This window comes from Delphinus delphis, chromosome 18, assembly GCF_949987515.2.
Source record: "Delphinus delphis chromosome 18, mDelDel1.2, whole genome shotgun sequence".
NCBI classification, from domain to species: Eukaryota; Metazoa; Chordata; class Mammalia; order Artiodactyla; family Delphinidae; genus Delphinus; species Delphinus delphis.
This window is the reverse complement of record NC_082700.1, coordinates 12,815,757-12,834,041: the sequence shown is the minus strand read 5'-3', so window position 1 is coordinate 12,834,041 and position 18,285 is coordinate 12,815,757. Positions and strand designations below refer to the sequence as shown.

Below are 18,285 nucleotides of genomic sequence, written 5' to 3'. Positions count from 1 at the left end.
ATCTATGACAATCATCAAAAAACAACAGATACCCAGGAATAAATCTAACAAAATATGTGTGACTTTGTAGAAAAATGAAAAAAAATGTTAGTAAGAGAAAATAAAGAAGATCAAATAAGTGAAGGAATAATTCATGTTCATGGATTGAAAGTCAATTTTGTACAGATGTCCATTCTTTCCAAATTGATCTAAATGTAATGAAGTCCAAAAACATATCTCAGCAAGTTTTATTTGTGAAAACCGGCAAGCTGATTCTAACATACATATGAAAATTCAAAAGGACAAAAACAGCTCATGCAAAATGAGGTAGAACAAATTTAGAGAACTACAATTTAGGAAATCATAAAACTACAGTAATTACAAGAATGAAGTAATGGCAAAAAAAGATGGACTAATAGATGAATGGAATAGAATCAAGAATTCAAAACTGCATATATAGACATTTGATTTATGACAAGGTGATGCTGAAGAGCAGTGTAGGAAAGGATGTCATCTCAACATATGGTTTTGAATCAACTGGTTTCCATATGGAAAAAAATTATCTTAACACCTATCTCACTTCATGTTCAAAAATCAATTCTAGATGGACTGTATATAGAAATATAAAAGACAGAAGAGTAAAGCTTCTAGAATATAATATAGAAGAAGATATTCATAACCTTGGAATAGACAAGGATTTCCTATACAGGATGCACACAGACACACACACACAGACACACACACACACACACACACACACATACACACACACAGTCATTTCTTCATCAAAAGACACAATTATGATGGTAGGAATGCAGAGAGTGGGAGAAAATATAATCAACAAAGGAAATGATTCCAAATAACCAAAGAACACCTACAAATAAATAAGAAAAAGATTAAGCCCACAGAAAACTTGAAAAATCATTAAAAAGACGATGGGGCACATACAAATGACCATTAAACATATGAAAAATTATACAACCATATTAGTCATTAGAGAAATACAACAGTATACCACTTCACAACTATGAATAGCTAAAATTAGGAAGACTGACAATAGTAGAGAAACTGGAATTCTCATGCATTGATGATTAGCACAAAGTGACACCGCCATTTCGGAAAACTTTCAGTAATATCTTCTACAACTGAAAAATACATAGCATATGGCTCAACAATTCTACTTTTACTTTGATAGCTAACAGAAATGCACACCTATGTTCATTAAAAAACTATACAGACATGATCACAGCGGTACTATAATAGTTCAAAACTGGAAACAACCCAAAATCTATTTAGAGTTGAGTGGACCAAAAAATTTGCTATATCCATACAATGGAAGGTTATCTACGATGAAAAATGACAAAATACTGCTATTTACAATAAAATGGGTGCATTCCAGAAACTTAATTTTGAACAAAACCAGACCCCAAAAGATCATCATACTGCATGATTCCATTTATATAAACCTCAAGAGGATGAATGGAAATAACTTATGGAGAGGAAGAGTGGGTAGTGACTGTGAGGGTCACAAGAGGGGTTCCTGGGGTACCAACAATTGTTCTATTTCTTGACATGGGTGGTAGTGATATGAGTGTGTTCACTCTGTGAAAATTTATTGATCTGTAGACATAGGATCTGTGTACTTCCTTTGAACGGTAATAAGTTACATGCCCAGTACAACGTCAGATAAAAGGAAACAGATATCTGTTGGTTTAACTTGTGGACTTCATTTGCCATACATACAAGTGCATCAAAAGAATGAGAGATCTGGGCACGGGGATGAAATATGAAAAGCAATCCATCCTCACAGGTGCGAAGGAGGGCTGAGGGGAGAGACAGGCCCTTATGCTGGTGCCAAAATCACTACGCCCCTGGCACAGCTGTGTGTACCCATGTGTCAGGCTCATTTTATAGAAGAACATGTTGCTAACTCTGTAAGGCTATAGACCTAAACACACAATTCTGTTTCTAAGTTCACATCCTGTACCATACCTTATGTTTTACTTTGGCCGCTGAACTGGAATAGTCATTGCCTCCATTATTTCTAAGTTTTTAGTACTACATTTATGAGTTTCTCATTTTTAAGTGGGTAAACCTGGCCCACGGCACAACCCTAAATACTTTTATTAGTGAAAACACCATCCACTGCAGACACGTTCTTCGCAGGGAAAAAATCTGGCTTCTGGATACTTTGGTCTGGCCAAGAGACATCCCACCAGGTTTATAGTGAAAGATCAGAGTTCTCTCACAACAGCATGAGGAATATTTCCCATCACGGGATGACTGACTTCTGAGAGGAGTTTGCAGGACTGGCAAGACAACACGTGGACCAGGCCAAACCAAACATCGAGTGGAAAACTCCACTCAGACAGTGTTCCACGGGCCCAGGCCTCCTGAGGCCAGCTCACATGTGCCGCTGACTTCAGTTAGCGACGAAGCAGCAGCCAATCAGTACTGCACATACTGTACAGAGAGTGTGCTTCAGCCAGGTAGAGGGAAGGATGACAGGGCCACCAGGACACCATCCCAGGTCTAATCAGAATAATACGCTCTGAGTTTTCCAGGACCTCGTAATGCCAGAGATAGTTTGAACGTGGCTTTGAGCAAATATTTTGAGCATAAATGGCTCTTGGGACCCATGTGTCTAAATATTTTCCCTTTTAGCTAGGAGAGAAGAAACCTTTTCACATCTCTACAAAGTGAAAAAAATTTTTAAAGAAAACTTTATTTAAACCACAAATGTATCCTACCAGATTTTGCCATCTCCCTTCAACGTTCTTATTCCTCAATTGCAAATTCACTAGTTAGGAACAGTGCTTCTATACATCCTACAACCTGACAAGTACACTATTCATACCGCAAAGTATCGAATATTTATTCACGTGATCGTTACATCTACTTTGTTAATTTATTCTAAAAACCTTAAAAGGTGCTATGGAAGCACCTCTGAAATTATGCCTCCAATAAGAAAACTTTCATGAAGAAAGAAAACAAATAATTGAAAGTTGTTTGCGTATTTACTTTAAAATATGTGACATTTATCCATTTGGTCTAAAACTGGAAGGCATGATGATGCATATATGTGACAAATGCAGAACAAGACATTCTCTCCCCAAAAGATGAAAAGTCGCTTTACTTACAGCATATTATAGTAGATTTCACAGAGCAGTTGAAGATGTCAGAAGATTTCTAAATGTGAAAAGAAAGATTCATTTTTAAAATTCTGTGAATTTCAAATAATTGTGCAGATATATAAATCAGATTAATTATATTACATGCACTAATATTTCTATGACTAACAATGGCTGTTAACACCCAATTTCCAAAAGGATAAATATTTCCTGACACATAAATTCTTATAACTAGAACAACATAGTTTTTCCAAATAAATATTTTCACATCCATTTAAATAAAATCACATCTTACTGGGCAAAGAATAAAGAAAGAATCAAAAATTAGTGTAAGCTGTTAACTCTTAACAAACGTCAGCTGCCTTCTGCTGTGCTTCCTCGTGCTTCCTCAGAACTCCACATCATCCCACTTTGCAACTTACTTTTTCAGTCATCTCAGTAAAAATTCAAAGATTCTGACCCTTCTTCAAAGAAGGGTGAAAGACTGAAGCCCAGGCCAATTCACTCACCAAGGAGATAAGATTTCCCCCAGTATCCATTTTCCAATGCCAAAAGGTTTATGAGGGAAAAGAGATGGGTTATTTTGTCCAATCCAGAAAATGTTTTGACTAAAATATTTTTTATCCTTTTCTTTTAAGATAATATCTAAATTTTTATGGCTACTTACAGTTTACAAAGTGCTACCCACTTTATTTTTTTTAATCCTCACCAGAACAGAGCTCGGATCACTACTTTGTAGATGTAGAAACTGAAGCCAAAACCTGAATCTAAGCCCTCGAGCCCCAGCACAAGCTTTTGCCTCTTAACCATATCTGAGAGAAAGAGATGAGGCTGTTTAGGGCTCCCTTTTGTTAGGTGAGAGATGCAAAAAGATACAGAATTTAAAAGGAAAAGAGATGCTAATGGAGCCTGCAAAGATGCTTGGCGATTCTGACTAGAATTGTGAGAGAAATCTTTTGATAAAGGAGAACTGAGACAGGAAAGTGATCATTTCAACCTTTAAGGAATTCACTAAAAAATGAGAACAAGTTTAGTATTAGCTCTCTCAGAACCATGCTAAAGCAGGGGTTTTGACTGGTACTACAGAAAAAAAATCTGGGACAAAACACCACATTTGCAGTTGTAGTAAGGATGTCTCTGAGTTAAAGCTGCTTGTAACTCACAGCCCCACAACTTGTGGGAGTGTTAAAGGTTCTCACGATCCCCTTCTGTCTTCATCTTCTATCTGCTTCCACATGCACTGTCTTGGTGTCTCACTGTGTCAACCAAATTGTGAACTCATACACTTTACTGGTTTCAAAAGAATTAAAACAAATATTACCTTCTTTTAAAAAATCATACACAGATCAGTATGAGCAATGGAGGTTTTATTAAAGATTTCAGAAGATTAGAAGGGTGTGGCATAGCTCAAATTTTACAATTCATCTTTCAGATATACTTTTTCAAAATTTCTCTGACAAGAATGGGATTTAGGGGTCCTATCTTGGTCCCTTCTCTAGCTGGCACCTCATCTATTCTCCCAACCTCCCACCTTCCCGCTAACTGCTCTTGCTTCTCACTGGCTTCCTCTTCTTTCTCATTTTCCTTCCCATCCAACTCAAGAAAAGTAAAATGTTCCTTCCTGGCTCAAGTTTAACAATTTAGCGGTTGTCTTGTGTTGTTAAGATGTTCCTAAGATCTCACCATCCAATCCCAAGAGATTACCCAAGTATATCCCCGCGCCCCCCCAGAAGCTCTTAAATATAGTTAGAGAGTAAAGGAATGGGCAATAGTCATAAATGACCAAATGACCTTGGCTGGCCATTGATTTTTTTTAAAAATGTACATTTAAAACTAATTTAGATAATGTATGATTTGTCCTATGCATTTCATATTCGTAGTTGTTTTAGAAGTAAACTGCTTGTGTGTATCCAGGTCACATGAATTTGAAGGATCAGCAACTAAAACCCTTCATACAGAGTCCTGAGCAGTAAGTAAGGACATGGTCTCTGGAGGTAGATAGTGGAGTTGAAATTCTGTCTCCTCCACTGCCTTAGGCAAATTACTCAACCATCAGCAATGTACAAGGAGCCTGAAGCTGAGCCAGTCATAAGCAGACTATTTATGGAACAGTCTACCATGGTCTAGGCATGTGTCAACGATATGAGTTAGATGCCAATAAATATTTGTCTTCTTAACTCCCAAAACTTAGTATAGATTGGATATATGCACATTTCTACTCTTATTACTTTTTCAAAGGGCTGGAGGAAGAAGTGTGCTTCCTAAACAAAATTGGTGGTAAATAAGGCCATTTAATAATCCTGCTATTACAAAGATGATTTAGAAAAGGACTTCCACTTGCCATTTAGATAGTCCATGGAGATGAGGAGGGAAGAGTGATAGAGATTAGATTCAGATTCAAAATAACTTTTATAAAGTGCCCACTGTATGTCAAGAACTAAACTAATACTAATACTTTCATTTAATATAATTTAGTCCTTAAAACATACAGATTAAAAGAAGAGAAATTAAGATTCAGAAGGTTAAATAACTTGTTCAAAGAGTCATGGTAAAGAAGAAATAGAATGATATTTTCAACCAAGTGTGACCCAGACTCATTTCATTCTGCTACACAGCAGACAGTATCAGTACACAGATATCAAAACAATTATAGCTTTTTAAATCTACATTTTGGGGACAAAACTAAAAAACCTATGCAACTTTGAATGATACTATTAGGTAAATTAAAGTAATCTACCTGATATCTTAACAGTCCTTCTAAAACCAATTTTACATGATTTTTTAAAATATTAAAAGCATCTTTTCTGGGAACAATTTAAAGGATCAAAAGCCACATGACTAGTATATTGGTAAATGGTCTTCATTCCCCCTTCAAATCATTGTTCATATATCCTTCATCAAACCCAAGCCTTGGAACTTTTACCACAGTTGGGGAAATTTCCCCTTGACAATGCACAGATACACAATAACCCAGTGATAACCACTCCCTTGCATCTTTTGCACATGAGGCATTTTAAATGCTGGTGGAGATAATCTATCTCCAAACCAACATAAAATCTGAAGTGGAAGAAAACAGTGCCCCTCTTTTGTTAAGTGATATATCAGAGTGTCCTGAAGGTATATCAGAAACTATGCAGCTTAGCCTGCTTTGACTGTTCCCAGAGTCTCCCTTGGCTGTTCTGGCACACTTCCTCTCAGATTTATTTTCCACTACACCACTTCCCAGAGTGATTAGAAACAAATACCAATGCCAAATAAGTCTAAATATGCCTGAGGTCCTCTCAAACAGCTTGGCACCTCCTGCTGCTTTCACTGGCAATTCCATGATGGGGCTTTCTAGAGAAGTTTTCATTTAAATTCAGCTAATGCAATAATTTGAAATTTTGATTGATTCATTTTCAGAAGTATTTCTACTTTTCTATTTGGAAAGACCAAGTTATACCCTTGGTTAAGAGAGAGAGAGATTTTACATAGACTTAGCCTTAAACACATGTGGAATAAGCGATGATCTGAATAATTTGAGAGATATCACAGAAATCTAAATTATCTCAATATTTTTTGCCCCACTTACTTTTCTTGGCACTTTCTACCTTTTTATCTACCTTACTTGATATATTCACTTTTCAAGTCCCTCTTTTGAGCTGGAAAACTAAAGCAATTATCTCTGGAAGGCTGGTAAATACGTATTACCTAGGAAGAGGAAATGGGGGTCCATCTCTCATTGAAGAATAAGGGAGAACTGCTTTATGGGGCTGGCCATTTTTCATCTTTAGTAGCAGACATTGATGAGAAGCTATGCATGTTGCACAGAAATAGAGAAAAAGTATCTTATGTCTGTTACTTTGTGACCAAGGGCAGATCAATTTTAATATCTCAAACTCAATGTATGTTATCATAAAGTTCAGAGTAATTCCTGGAAATGGTTAATTCAACAGTATGTAAACAATATGTAAACTGAAAAAAAAAAGCTGTATTGTTTTCCTTATATCAATTTAATCATCTGAAAGATGTGACAGCTCTAAAAATAACACATCCAGACTATTAAAAAAAAAAAGTCTGGTGAAGAGCACTTCCCAAATGACAGAGTAAGGATCTCAAAAAATCTGCTCTTCTATAAAAGTAATGAGAACACTGTCAACATTTTTTAAAATCAACATTTTCAGAACTCTGGAAATTAACTGAAAGCTTGCAACAATAGGAGAAGAATTTATTCAAGGAAAAACACTGAATATCAGGAGGAACAGTAGGCTTTTTAGCATTTTAACTCACCCTATTCTCATTCTCCTCTCCCCATTTTCACAGTAGCCATAAAAACCAACAGACTCACAATTATAGAAGCTGTGAAAACCATAAACCTAGCTGGCACTGGAGGGGGAAAAATAGGTTTGTATCTTCTTTAAAAAATCCCTATTCCTAGAGATTTGTTACTATTTGACCTGGCTATTAGCTCCCTAGAAGCCCTCACTTGCGGGACTCATCTTTATTTGGCATAACTCAGAGCTTATTCACTGTAAATAGGCTTTCCCCAGGGCATTTATTGACAACAATCAGCAGCAATTGTTTAATAACACGGTTGACTAAGGTAGGGAAAATAGGGCAAATGAGGGGCAGACCAAAAAAATTAAAAGAAAAAAATGGGGAATAAGATATCTATAGTAGGCTGTGAAAAGGTCTGGCATTATCTGGGAATTTAGAAGGCCACATGAATATGCAGGTGTATTTTTTATTATCTTTAATTTTCTGTATATTATGATGTTTTGACATTGTAAGAATCTTTCTGTCTGGGGAGAGACTGCTCCTCCTGGGACTAGCCAATTCTTGGATATAGTAAAGGATTGGGAAGGAGCATGCCTTTGATGTGCAAACTAACCAGTCCAGACCTATACATCCTCTATCTGGCATGTGCAGCTCAAGGAGGCCTTAATCATCCCAGGGCCAGGTACTGGCAGCAAGAGACCATCTCTATAGGCCAAAATTCACTGGAGTTATTTAAACTACTCAATCCTAGGCTCTTTACCCTGGCCTGTCTTGTCTTTCCATAGAAAACCCCAATAAGTGCTCAGACCTAGATTCTCCCCTCACTTCTGAATTCTGTCTCCTGACCAAAACCTGGTATTCCTCACATGATCCTGTGTGGCGTTCCATGCTTCCTGTTTATAGAACTTCTGAGTACAATAAATTTTGTTTTCCTGAGACTTTCCTGTGTCCCCATTATGACCACACTTGACTGATCATCACATAAAAGAACAGAGAACAGCAGAGCTGTGAGCATGGCCAGGAAATATCTGAAAACTCTCACCTCAGGTTGACCTTGAGTCTCTGCACAAGCAGGAAATAAAAGCTAAGACAAGGTTGTAAATTACTGGAACACTGAAGGCATGCCCCCAACTTGCACCCAAAGACTTTCAACAAAGGAGGGGAGATATACTGTTTCAGGGGGGTATCTCTATCCAATCATAACTGACTACAAAGCTAACCAAGCAGAGGCCTCAGTGGCCATGCATGACAAAGAATAGAGACTTCATAGAATTTGTTCAGGAAAGTCACTAAACAAGTAAACAGGCAGCAGCAACAGCTACAACAATAAATATTAATAACAACAAACCCTAAAGGGGGGATGTGAGCCCTAAAATATTCAGTTTTCAGCAAAAAAGAATTATGAGACATGCAAAAAATAGCTAAATATGACACATACGCAGGAAAAACAGTCAATAGAAACCATCTCTTAGGAAGCCCAGATTTTAGATTTACCAGACAAAAACTTTAAATCAACTATTACAGATAAATAAAGGAAATTATGCCAAAAGAGTTAAGTGAAAGTATGAGAAATAATATCTCACTAAATATATAATAATAATAAAAATATATAAATTATTAAAGAACTGTAGAGAAATTCTGAAATTGAAAAGTACAGTATTGAACTGATAAATTCACTAGAAGAGAACAAAAATGGATTTGACCTGGCATAAGAAAGAATCAATGAACATGAAGACAGGCCTATTGATTTATCCACGGTAAGGAGCAGAAATTATAAAAAAATGAAGAATAATGAAAAGACCTCAGAAGCTACTGGAATACCATCAAACATACCAACTATGTGTAACAAGAGTTCCAAAGGGAGAAAAAAGCAAAAAAAAAAAAAAGGAACAAAAAGAATATTTGAAGAAATAATGGCTGAAATGTCTCAAATTTGATGACAAACCTGCACATCTAAAATTAACCTGTATATCTAAATACCTCAACAAACTACAAGTAGGATAAACTCAAAGAAAACCATAGTAGATACATCATAATCAAGCTATCAAAAGACAAAGAGAGAACTTTCAAAGCAGCAAGAATGGTGACTCATCACTTACAAGAAATATTTAATAAAAATTACAGCTGATTGCTCATCAGAAATGATGGAAGCTAGGGGGCAGTGAGATGGCATTTTCAAAGTGCTGAAAGAAAAAGACTTCTAACCAAGAATGTAATACCCAGCAAAATGATCCTTTCAAAACAAAGAACAGATTAAGACAGTCCCAGATTAACAAAATCTGAGAGAATTTGTAGTCCTATAAGAAACAGTAAAGGAAGTCCTTCTGGTTGAGATGAAAGGACACTAGAAACAGGAATCTACACAAAAAAGTAAAAAAACCTAGAAAATGGGATGAAGTGAGAGAGTGGCATTGACATATATACACTACCAAATGTAAAATAGATAGCTAGTGGGAAGCAGCCTCATAGCACAGGGAGATCAGCTTGGTGCTTTGTGACCACCTAGAGGGGTGGGATAGGGCAGGTGGGAGGGAGAAGTAAGAGGGAGGGGATATGGGGATGTATGTGTATGTATAGCTGATTCACCTTGTTATACAGCAGAAACTAACACAACAATGTAAAGCAATTACACTCCAATAAAGATGTTAAAAAAAAAAGAACCCTAGCAAATTTAACTACATAAGTAAATATAAAATACAGTATAAATGTATTTTTCATTTGCAGTTCTTTTCTTCTCCCATATTTAAAAGACAACTACATAAAGCAATAAAAAAAAACTGTATTAATGGACATGTAATGTTTAGAGATGTGATTTTATGATAATAATAGCACAAAGAAGTGGGGGAGAAAATGGAGCTATACAAGATCAAAGTTTTGGTATACTATTGAAATTAAGTTAGTATTACTCCAAACTAGATAGATATAAATTAAGATGTTAATTGTCATTCCTGGAGGCAAGAAGTAATAGCAGAAAAAATGATAAGAAAATTAAAATGATATAATAGAAAATATCTATATAATACAAAAGAAGACATTATTGGAGGAATAAAGAAACAAAGATATAGACATATAAAAAAACCAAATGGCAAAATAGCTGGTGTAAACCTTATCAGTAATTGCATTAAATGTAAATGGCTTAAACACTCAAATCAAAAGCAGAGATTGACAAGTGAATAAAAGTGCATGATCCAACTATATGTAGGCCATAAGAGACATAATTTAAAGACACAAACACATTGAGAGTAAAAGGATAGGAAAAGTAAACCATGTGACAGTAACCAAAACAGAAAAGGAATGGCTATACTCACAAAGTAAATAAAGTGGACTTTAAGACAAAAATTGTTATTCATGGTAAAGGATATTTTCTAATAACATAAAAAAATCAGTCCATCAGAAAAACATACACGTATATGTGTCTAACAACACAGCACTTCAAATACACAATGGAATTAAAGGGGAAAAATAGATAATTCAACAATAATAGCTGGAGACCTCAATGCACAACTTCAATAATGGATAGAATTAGACAGAAGATCAATAGGAAATAATATCCTTAAATAACACTATAAGCCAATTAGACCTAACAGACATCTACAGAACACTGCATCCAAAAACTAAGGAATACATATTCTTCTCAAGTGCACACAAAACATTCTCTAGGATATTCCTTATTCTAGGACATACAAGAGTCTTCATACATTTAAAAGGATTGAAATTATACAAAGTATGTTCTCCAGTCACAATAGAATGGAATTAGAAATCAATAATAGGAAGAAATTTGGGAAATTTACAAATATGTAGAAATTAAGCAACATACTGCTAATTAATCAATGGGTTAAAGAAGAAATTACAAGAAAAAGAATCACAAAGAAGAAATAAAAACTCTGATTTAAAGTTAGAAGATAATTTAAGATAAAGGAAAAAGAAAACACGATGTACCAAACTTATGGGATGCAGCTAAAACAGTATACAAAGAGAAATATATAGCTTTAAAAATATTATATTTAAAAAACAGGGCTTCCCTGGTGGCGTAGTGGTTGAGAGTCCGCCTGCCGATGCAGGGGACACGGGTTCGTGCCCCGGTCCGGGAAGATCCCACATGCCACGGAGCGGCTGGGCCCGTGAGCCATGGCTGCTGAGCCTGCGCGTTCGGAGCCTGTGCTCCGCATCGGGAGAGGCCACAACAGTGAGAGGCCCGCGTACCACCAAAAATGATAAATAAATAAAATAAATAAATAAAAAATAAAGATCTCATTATAATACATTTAAAAGATCTTACATCAATAGCTTAACTTTTCACCTAAGGAAACTATAAAAAGAAGAGCAAACTAAATTCAAAGCAAGCAGAAGGAAAGAAATAATAAAGACAAGAGTGGAAATAGATGAAATTGGGAACAAAAATACAATAGATAAAATCAGCAAAACCAAGGACAGGTTGTGTAAACCTTTTCTAATAGGGTGACCTGGACAGTGGGAATAATCACCCAGAGGGTACACAGACAGAGAGTCAGTAATACTACCTGCCAATGCCCCTGAGTAATGGTGGGGATGAGTGTAGAGGAGGAGAAAACCATCATCATCATGGCCAAAATAGCCCTAACAGTGGATCCTGCACCCCCTCCTACAGATGTCCCAGTTGCCTCCATCTTTGACAGGAGCAAGTTGACATTTAGGGAAGCATTTCACTCTTGCTGTGCCAGAGTCTAACTGCAGCAATGCATCAGGTCTAGATTAACAGTTGGGTACTTGAGGTATCAGAATGTTCCACACATAGAGAAATGTCCATTTGTTGTACTGAGTAGCACAGCAATCAGATGTTTATCTGTAAGATTGAGTGGTAGGTAACATATCCAAGAGTTCATCAAATTCAGAACAGCAGCAACTGCTTGTGACAGACATTATCAGTGAATCTGGTGAAGGAGGAGCCACACAATCTCCCCTGTGAGAGAGAGCAAAGACAGGTGAGATACCTATCCCCTTCCCCTCCCTCTACCATATCTGGGATATCTTGGATCCCAAGAAGTGCAAGTCCTACCAGTTGGGGGGACTCCTCCCCAACAACTGTGGTGTTGGCAATCTGTCCAGTACCATAGACAAGGACAGCACCCTTAATCCAACCACCAGGGTAGTGAACCCAAATATTCTGGCTTGGATTTCCTTGTGGTTCAGTAAAAATTTCTATTTTATATACAGATATCCATCTCATTGGGCTATGCAGAGCAAAAAGCAAAGGTACATTAAAGAAAATGTTGAACTCAACACTCAAATTGATGGTCATTATTTTTTAAGCACTTGTTGGAAAAAACAAAAACCAAATAACATTCTCTGCACCTGTACAGTAAATGAAGAAGGAAGTTACTGCCTTCCATCCCTTGCTGCTTAATAGCCAACATGATCCCTTCAGGAAAGAGATGAATGGGGTGAAAGGACTTTATAGGTTCCCCCATAGAGAGTGAGGTGTCAAATTACAAAACAAAGGTACATAATTGAAGGAAATGGGTGGTCAAACAGGCAATGCAAATGAGAAGAAATCACAACACTGAGACCCCAGACTGCTTGCCTGAAATATGTGATCCAGGCAGGGGTTATCTTGTCCCCACCCATCGGCCATTTAAGCCCATCCTTTAATTATGCATTAAAATGTCCCACCCTGTGGCTTGGGAATTTTATGGAGCATGGAGAGTCAATCACATGCCCCATGATTGGGCCACTGATGTGTAGCTTGGGCAGAAAATCCAGAGCAAATGCAATGTGCTTAAGAAACCTAAACAGAAAATAAATATGGTCTTGTAGGGTCTGGAATATGTAGCCTGAGTCATATGGGGATGGCTAGGTCAAACACCTAAAAAGTTTCAAATGCAGTCAGGATCCATCAGAACCCTCTGAACTGGACAAGAGGCCTGATGTGACCTAGGAAACTGCCATCAAAATCTCTGGGGTGGACCAGAGGGCAGACAGCAGAAGCAAAAAGAACTACAATCCTGCAGCCTGTGGAACGAAAACCACATTCACAGAAAGAGAGACAAAATGCAGAGGACTATGTACCAGAATAAGGAACAAGATAAAACCCCAGGAAAACAATTAAATGAAGTGGAGATAGGCAACCTTCCAGAAAAAAGAATTCAGAGTAATGATAGTGAAGATGATCCAGGACCTCGGAAAAAGTATGGAGGCAAAGATCGAGGAGATGCAAGAAATGTTTAACAAACACCTAGAAGAATTAAAAAACAAACAGAGATAAACAATACAGTAGCTGAAATGAAAAATACACTAGAAGAAATCAACAGCAGAATAACTGAGGTAGAAGAACAGATAAGTGACCTGGAAGACAGAATGGTGGAATTCACTGCTGTTACAGACAATAAACAAAAAAGAATAAAAAGAAATGAAGACAGCCTAAGAGACCTCTGGGAAAACATTAAACGCACCAACATTCACCTCATGGGGGTCCCAGAAGGAGAGGAGAGAGAGAAAGGACGCAAGAAAATATTTGAAGAGATTATAGTCGAAAATTTCCCCTAACGCGGGAAAGAAAATAGCCACCCAAGTCAAGGAAGTGCAGAGACTCCAAAGCAGGATAAACCCAAGGAGAAACACGCTGAGACAGACAGTAATCAAACTGACAAAAATTTAAAACAAAGAAAAATTATTAAAAGCAACAAGGGAAAAATGACAAACATACAAGGGAACTGCCATAAAGTTAACAGCTGATTTCTCAGCAGAAACTCTACAAGCCAGAAGGGAGTGGCATGATGTATTTAAAGTGATAAAAGGGAAGAATCTACAACCAAGATTACACTACCTAGCAAAGATCTCATTCAGATTCAACGGAGAAATCAAAAGCTTTACAGACAAGCAAAAGCTAAGAGAATTCAGCACCACCAAACCAGCTCTACAACAAATGCTAAAGGAACTTCTCTAAGTGGGAAACACAAGAGAAGAAAGGGACCTACAAAAACACACCCAAAACAATTAAGAAAATGGTAATAGGAACATACATATCGATAACTACCTTAAGTGTGAAAGGATTAAATGCTCTAAACAAAAGACACAGGCTCCCTGAATAGATACTAAAATAAGACCCATCTATATGCTGTCTACAAGAGACTCACTTCAGACCTAGGGACACATACGGACAGAAAGTGAGGGGATGAAAAAGATATTCCATGCAAATGGAAATCAAAAGAAAGCTGGAGTAGCAATACTCATATCAGATTAAATAGACTTTAAAATAAAAACTGTTACAAGAGACAAGAAAGGACACTACATAATGATCAAGGGATCAATCCAAGAAGAAGATATAACAATTATTTTAAAAAAAAGACCTATAAAACAGGAAATCGACAGGAACACAGTAATAGTGGGGGACTTTAACACTTCACTTACACCAATGGAGAGATCATCCAGACAGAAAATTAATAAAGAAACACAAGCTTTAAATGACACAATAGACCAGAGAGATTTAATTGATATTTATAGGACATTCCATCCAAAAACAGCAGATTACACTTTCTTCTCAAGTGCACAGAGAACATTCTCCAGGATAGATAACATCTTGAGTCAAAAATCAAGCTTTGGTAAATTTAAGAAAATTGAAATCATATCAAGCATCTTTTCTGACCACAATGCTATGAGATTAGAAATCAATTACAGGAATAAAAACATAAAAAACACAAACACATGGGGGCTAAGAAATACGTTACAAAATAACTAAGAGATCACTGAAGAAATCAAAAAATACCTAAGAGACAAATGACAACAAAAACACAACGATCCAAAACCTATGGGATGCAGCAAAAGCAGTCCTAAGAAGGAAGTTTATAGCACTACTACCCTACCTCAAGAAGCAAGAAAAATCTCAAATAAACAATTCAACCTTACACCTAAAGGAACTAGAGAAAGAGGAACAAAAACCCCCGAAGTTAGTAGAAGGAAAGAAATCATAGAGATCAGAGCAGAAATAAATGAAATACAAACAAAGAAAACAATATCAAAGATCAATAAAACTAAAAGCTGCTACTTTGAGAAGATAAGAAAAGGTGATAAACCTTCAGCCAAATTCATCAAGAAAAAGAGGGAGAGGACTCAAATCAATAAAATTAGAAATGAAAAAGGAGAAGTTACAACAGACGCTGCAGAAATACAAAGCATCCTAAGAAACTACTACAAGCAACTCCATGCCAATAAAACGGACAACCAGGAAGAAAGGACAAGTTTTTAGAAAGGTATAACCTTGCAAGACTGAACCAGGAAGAAACAGACAATATGAACAGACCAATCACAAGTAATGAAATTGAAACTGTGATTAAAAATCTTCCAACAAACAGAAGTCCAGGACTAGATGGCTTCACAGGTGAATTCTACCATTCTTCAGTTCTACAATTCTTCTCTATTTAGAGAAGAGCTGACACCCATCCTTCCTACACTCTTTCAAAATATTTCAGAGTAAGAAACATTCCCAAACTCATTCTACGAGGCCACCATTACCCTGATACCAAAACCAGACAAAGATGCTACAAAAAAAGAAAATTACAGACCAATATCACTGATGAATACAGATGCAAATATCCTCAACAAAATACTAGCAAACAGAATCCAACAACACATTAAAAGGATCATACACCATGATCAAGTGGGATTTATCCCAGGGATACAAGGATTCTTCAATATATGCAAATCAATCAATGTGATACACCATATTAACAAAATGAAGAATAAAAACCATATGATCATCTTAATAGATGCAGAAAAAGCTTTTGACAAAATTCAATACCCGTTTATGATAAAAACTATCCAGAGTGTGGGCAGAGAGGGAACCGATGTCAACATAACAAAGGCCATATACGACAAACCTACAGCAAACATCATTCTCAATGGTGAAAAACTGAAAGCATTTCCTCTAAGATCAGGAACAAGACAAGGATGTCCACTCTCACCACTATTATTCAACATAGTTTTGGAAGTCCTAGCCATGGCAATCAGAGAAGAAAAAGATATGAAAGGAATACAAATTGGAAAAGAAGAAGTAAAACTGTCACTGTTTGCAGATGACATGATACTATACATAGAGAATCCTAAAGATGCCACCAGAAAACTACTAGAGCTAATCAATGAATTTTGTAAAGTTGCAGGATACAAAATTAATGCACAGAAATCTCTTGCACTCCTATATACTAATGATTAAAAATCTGAAAGAGAAATTAAGGAAACACTCTTTAACAAAAAGAATAAAATACCCAGGAATAAACCTACCTAGGGAGACAAAAGACCTGTATGTAAGACATGATGAAAGAAATCAAAGATGACACAAATGGAGAGATATACCATGTTCTTGGATTGGAAGAATCAACATTGTGAAAATGACTATACTACCCAAAGCAATCTACAGATTCAATGCAATCACTATCAAAATACCAATGGCATTTTTTACAGAACTAGAACAAAAAATCTTAAAATTTGTATGAAGACACAAAAGATCCCGAGTAGCCAAAGCAATCTTGAGGGAAAAAAACGGATCTGGAGGAATCAGACTCCCTGACTTCAGACGATACTACAAAGCTACAGTAATCAAGACAATATGGTACTGGCACAAAAACAGAAATATAGATCAATGGAACAGGATACAAAGCCCAGAGATAAACCCATGCACCTATAGTCAACTAATCTATGACAAAGGAGGCAAGGATATACAATGTAGAAAAGACAGTCTCTTCAATAAGTGGTGCTGGGAAAACTGGACAGCTACATGTAAAAGAATGAAATTAGAACACTCCCAATGCCATACGCAAAAATAAACTCAAAATGGATTAAAAACCTAAATGTAAGACCAGACAGGATAAACCTCTTAGAGGAAAACATAGGCAGAACACTCTATGACATAAATCACAGCAAGATCTTTTTTGATCCACCTCATGGAGCAATGGAGATAAAAATAAACAAATGGGACCTAATGAAACTTAAAAGTTTTTGCACAGCAAAGGAGACCATAAACAAGATGAAAAGACAACCCTCAGAATGGGAGAAAATATTTGCAAATGAATCAATGGACAAAGGATTAATCTCCAAAATATATAAACAGCTCATGCAGCTCAATATTAAAGAAACAAACAACCCAATCCAAAAATGGGCAGAAGACCTAAATGCACATTTCTCCAAAGAAGACATACAGATGGGCGAGAAGCACATGAAAAGCTGCTCCACATCACTAATTATTAGAGAAATGCAAATCAACACTACAATATGGTATCACCTCACACCAGTTCAAATGGGCATCTTCAGAAAATCTACAAACAACAAATGCTGGAGAGGGTGTGGAGAAAAGGGAACCCTCTTGCACTGTTGGTGGGAATGTAAATTGATACAGATACTATGGAAAACAGTATGGAGGTTCCTTAAAAAACTAAAAATAAAATTACCATATGACCCAGCAATCCCACTACTGGGCGTATACCCTGAGAAAACCATAATTCAAAAAGACACATGCACCCCAATGTTCATTGCAGCACTATTTACAATAGCCAGGTCATGGAAGCAACCTAAATGCCCATTGACAGATAAATGGATAAAGATGTGGTACATAAATATAATGGAATATTACTCAGTCATAAAAAGCAACAAAACTGGGTCATTTGTTGAGATGTGGATGAATCTAGAGACTGTCATACAGAGTGAAGCAAGTCAGAAAGAGAAAAACAAATATCGTATATTAACGCATATATGTGGAATCTAGAAAAATGGTACAGATGAACCGGTTTGCAAGGCAGAAATAGAGACACAGATGTAGAGAACAAACATATGGACACGAAGAGGGGAAAGTAGTGGCGGCGGGGGTTGGGATGAATTGGGAGATTGGGATTGACATATATACACTAATATGTATAAAATAGATAATAAGAACCTGCTGTAATAAAAAAAATCT

The 18,285-nt window shown here is 36.5% G+C and overlaps 1 long non-coding RNA gene across 2 annotated transcripts in view; it reads right to left on the bottom strand.

Annotated features, from left to right (window-relative positions):
- Positions 1-18,285, bottom strand: part of LOC132413827 (uncharacterized) — a 266,817-nt gene that overhangs the window by 72,511 nt on the left and 176,021 nt on the right. For both annotated transcript variants that reach the window (XR_009516815.1, XR_009516816.1), the window contains exon 4: positions 3,120-3,168. This is a non-coding gene — a long non-coding RNA (uncharacterized lncRNA). The remainder of the gene's footprint in view (positions 1-3,119; positions 3,169-18,285) is intronic.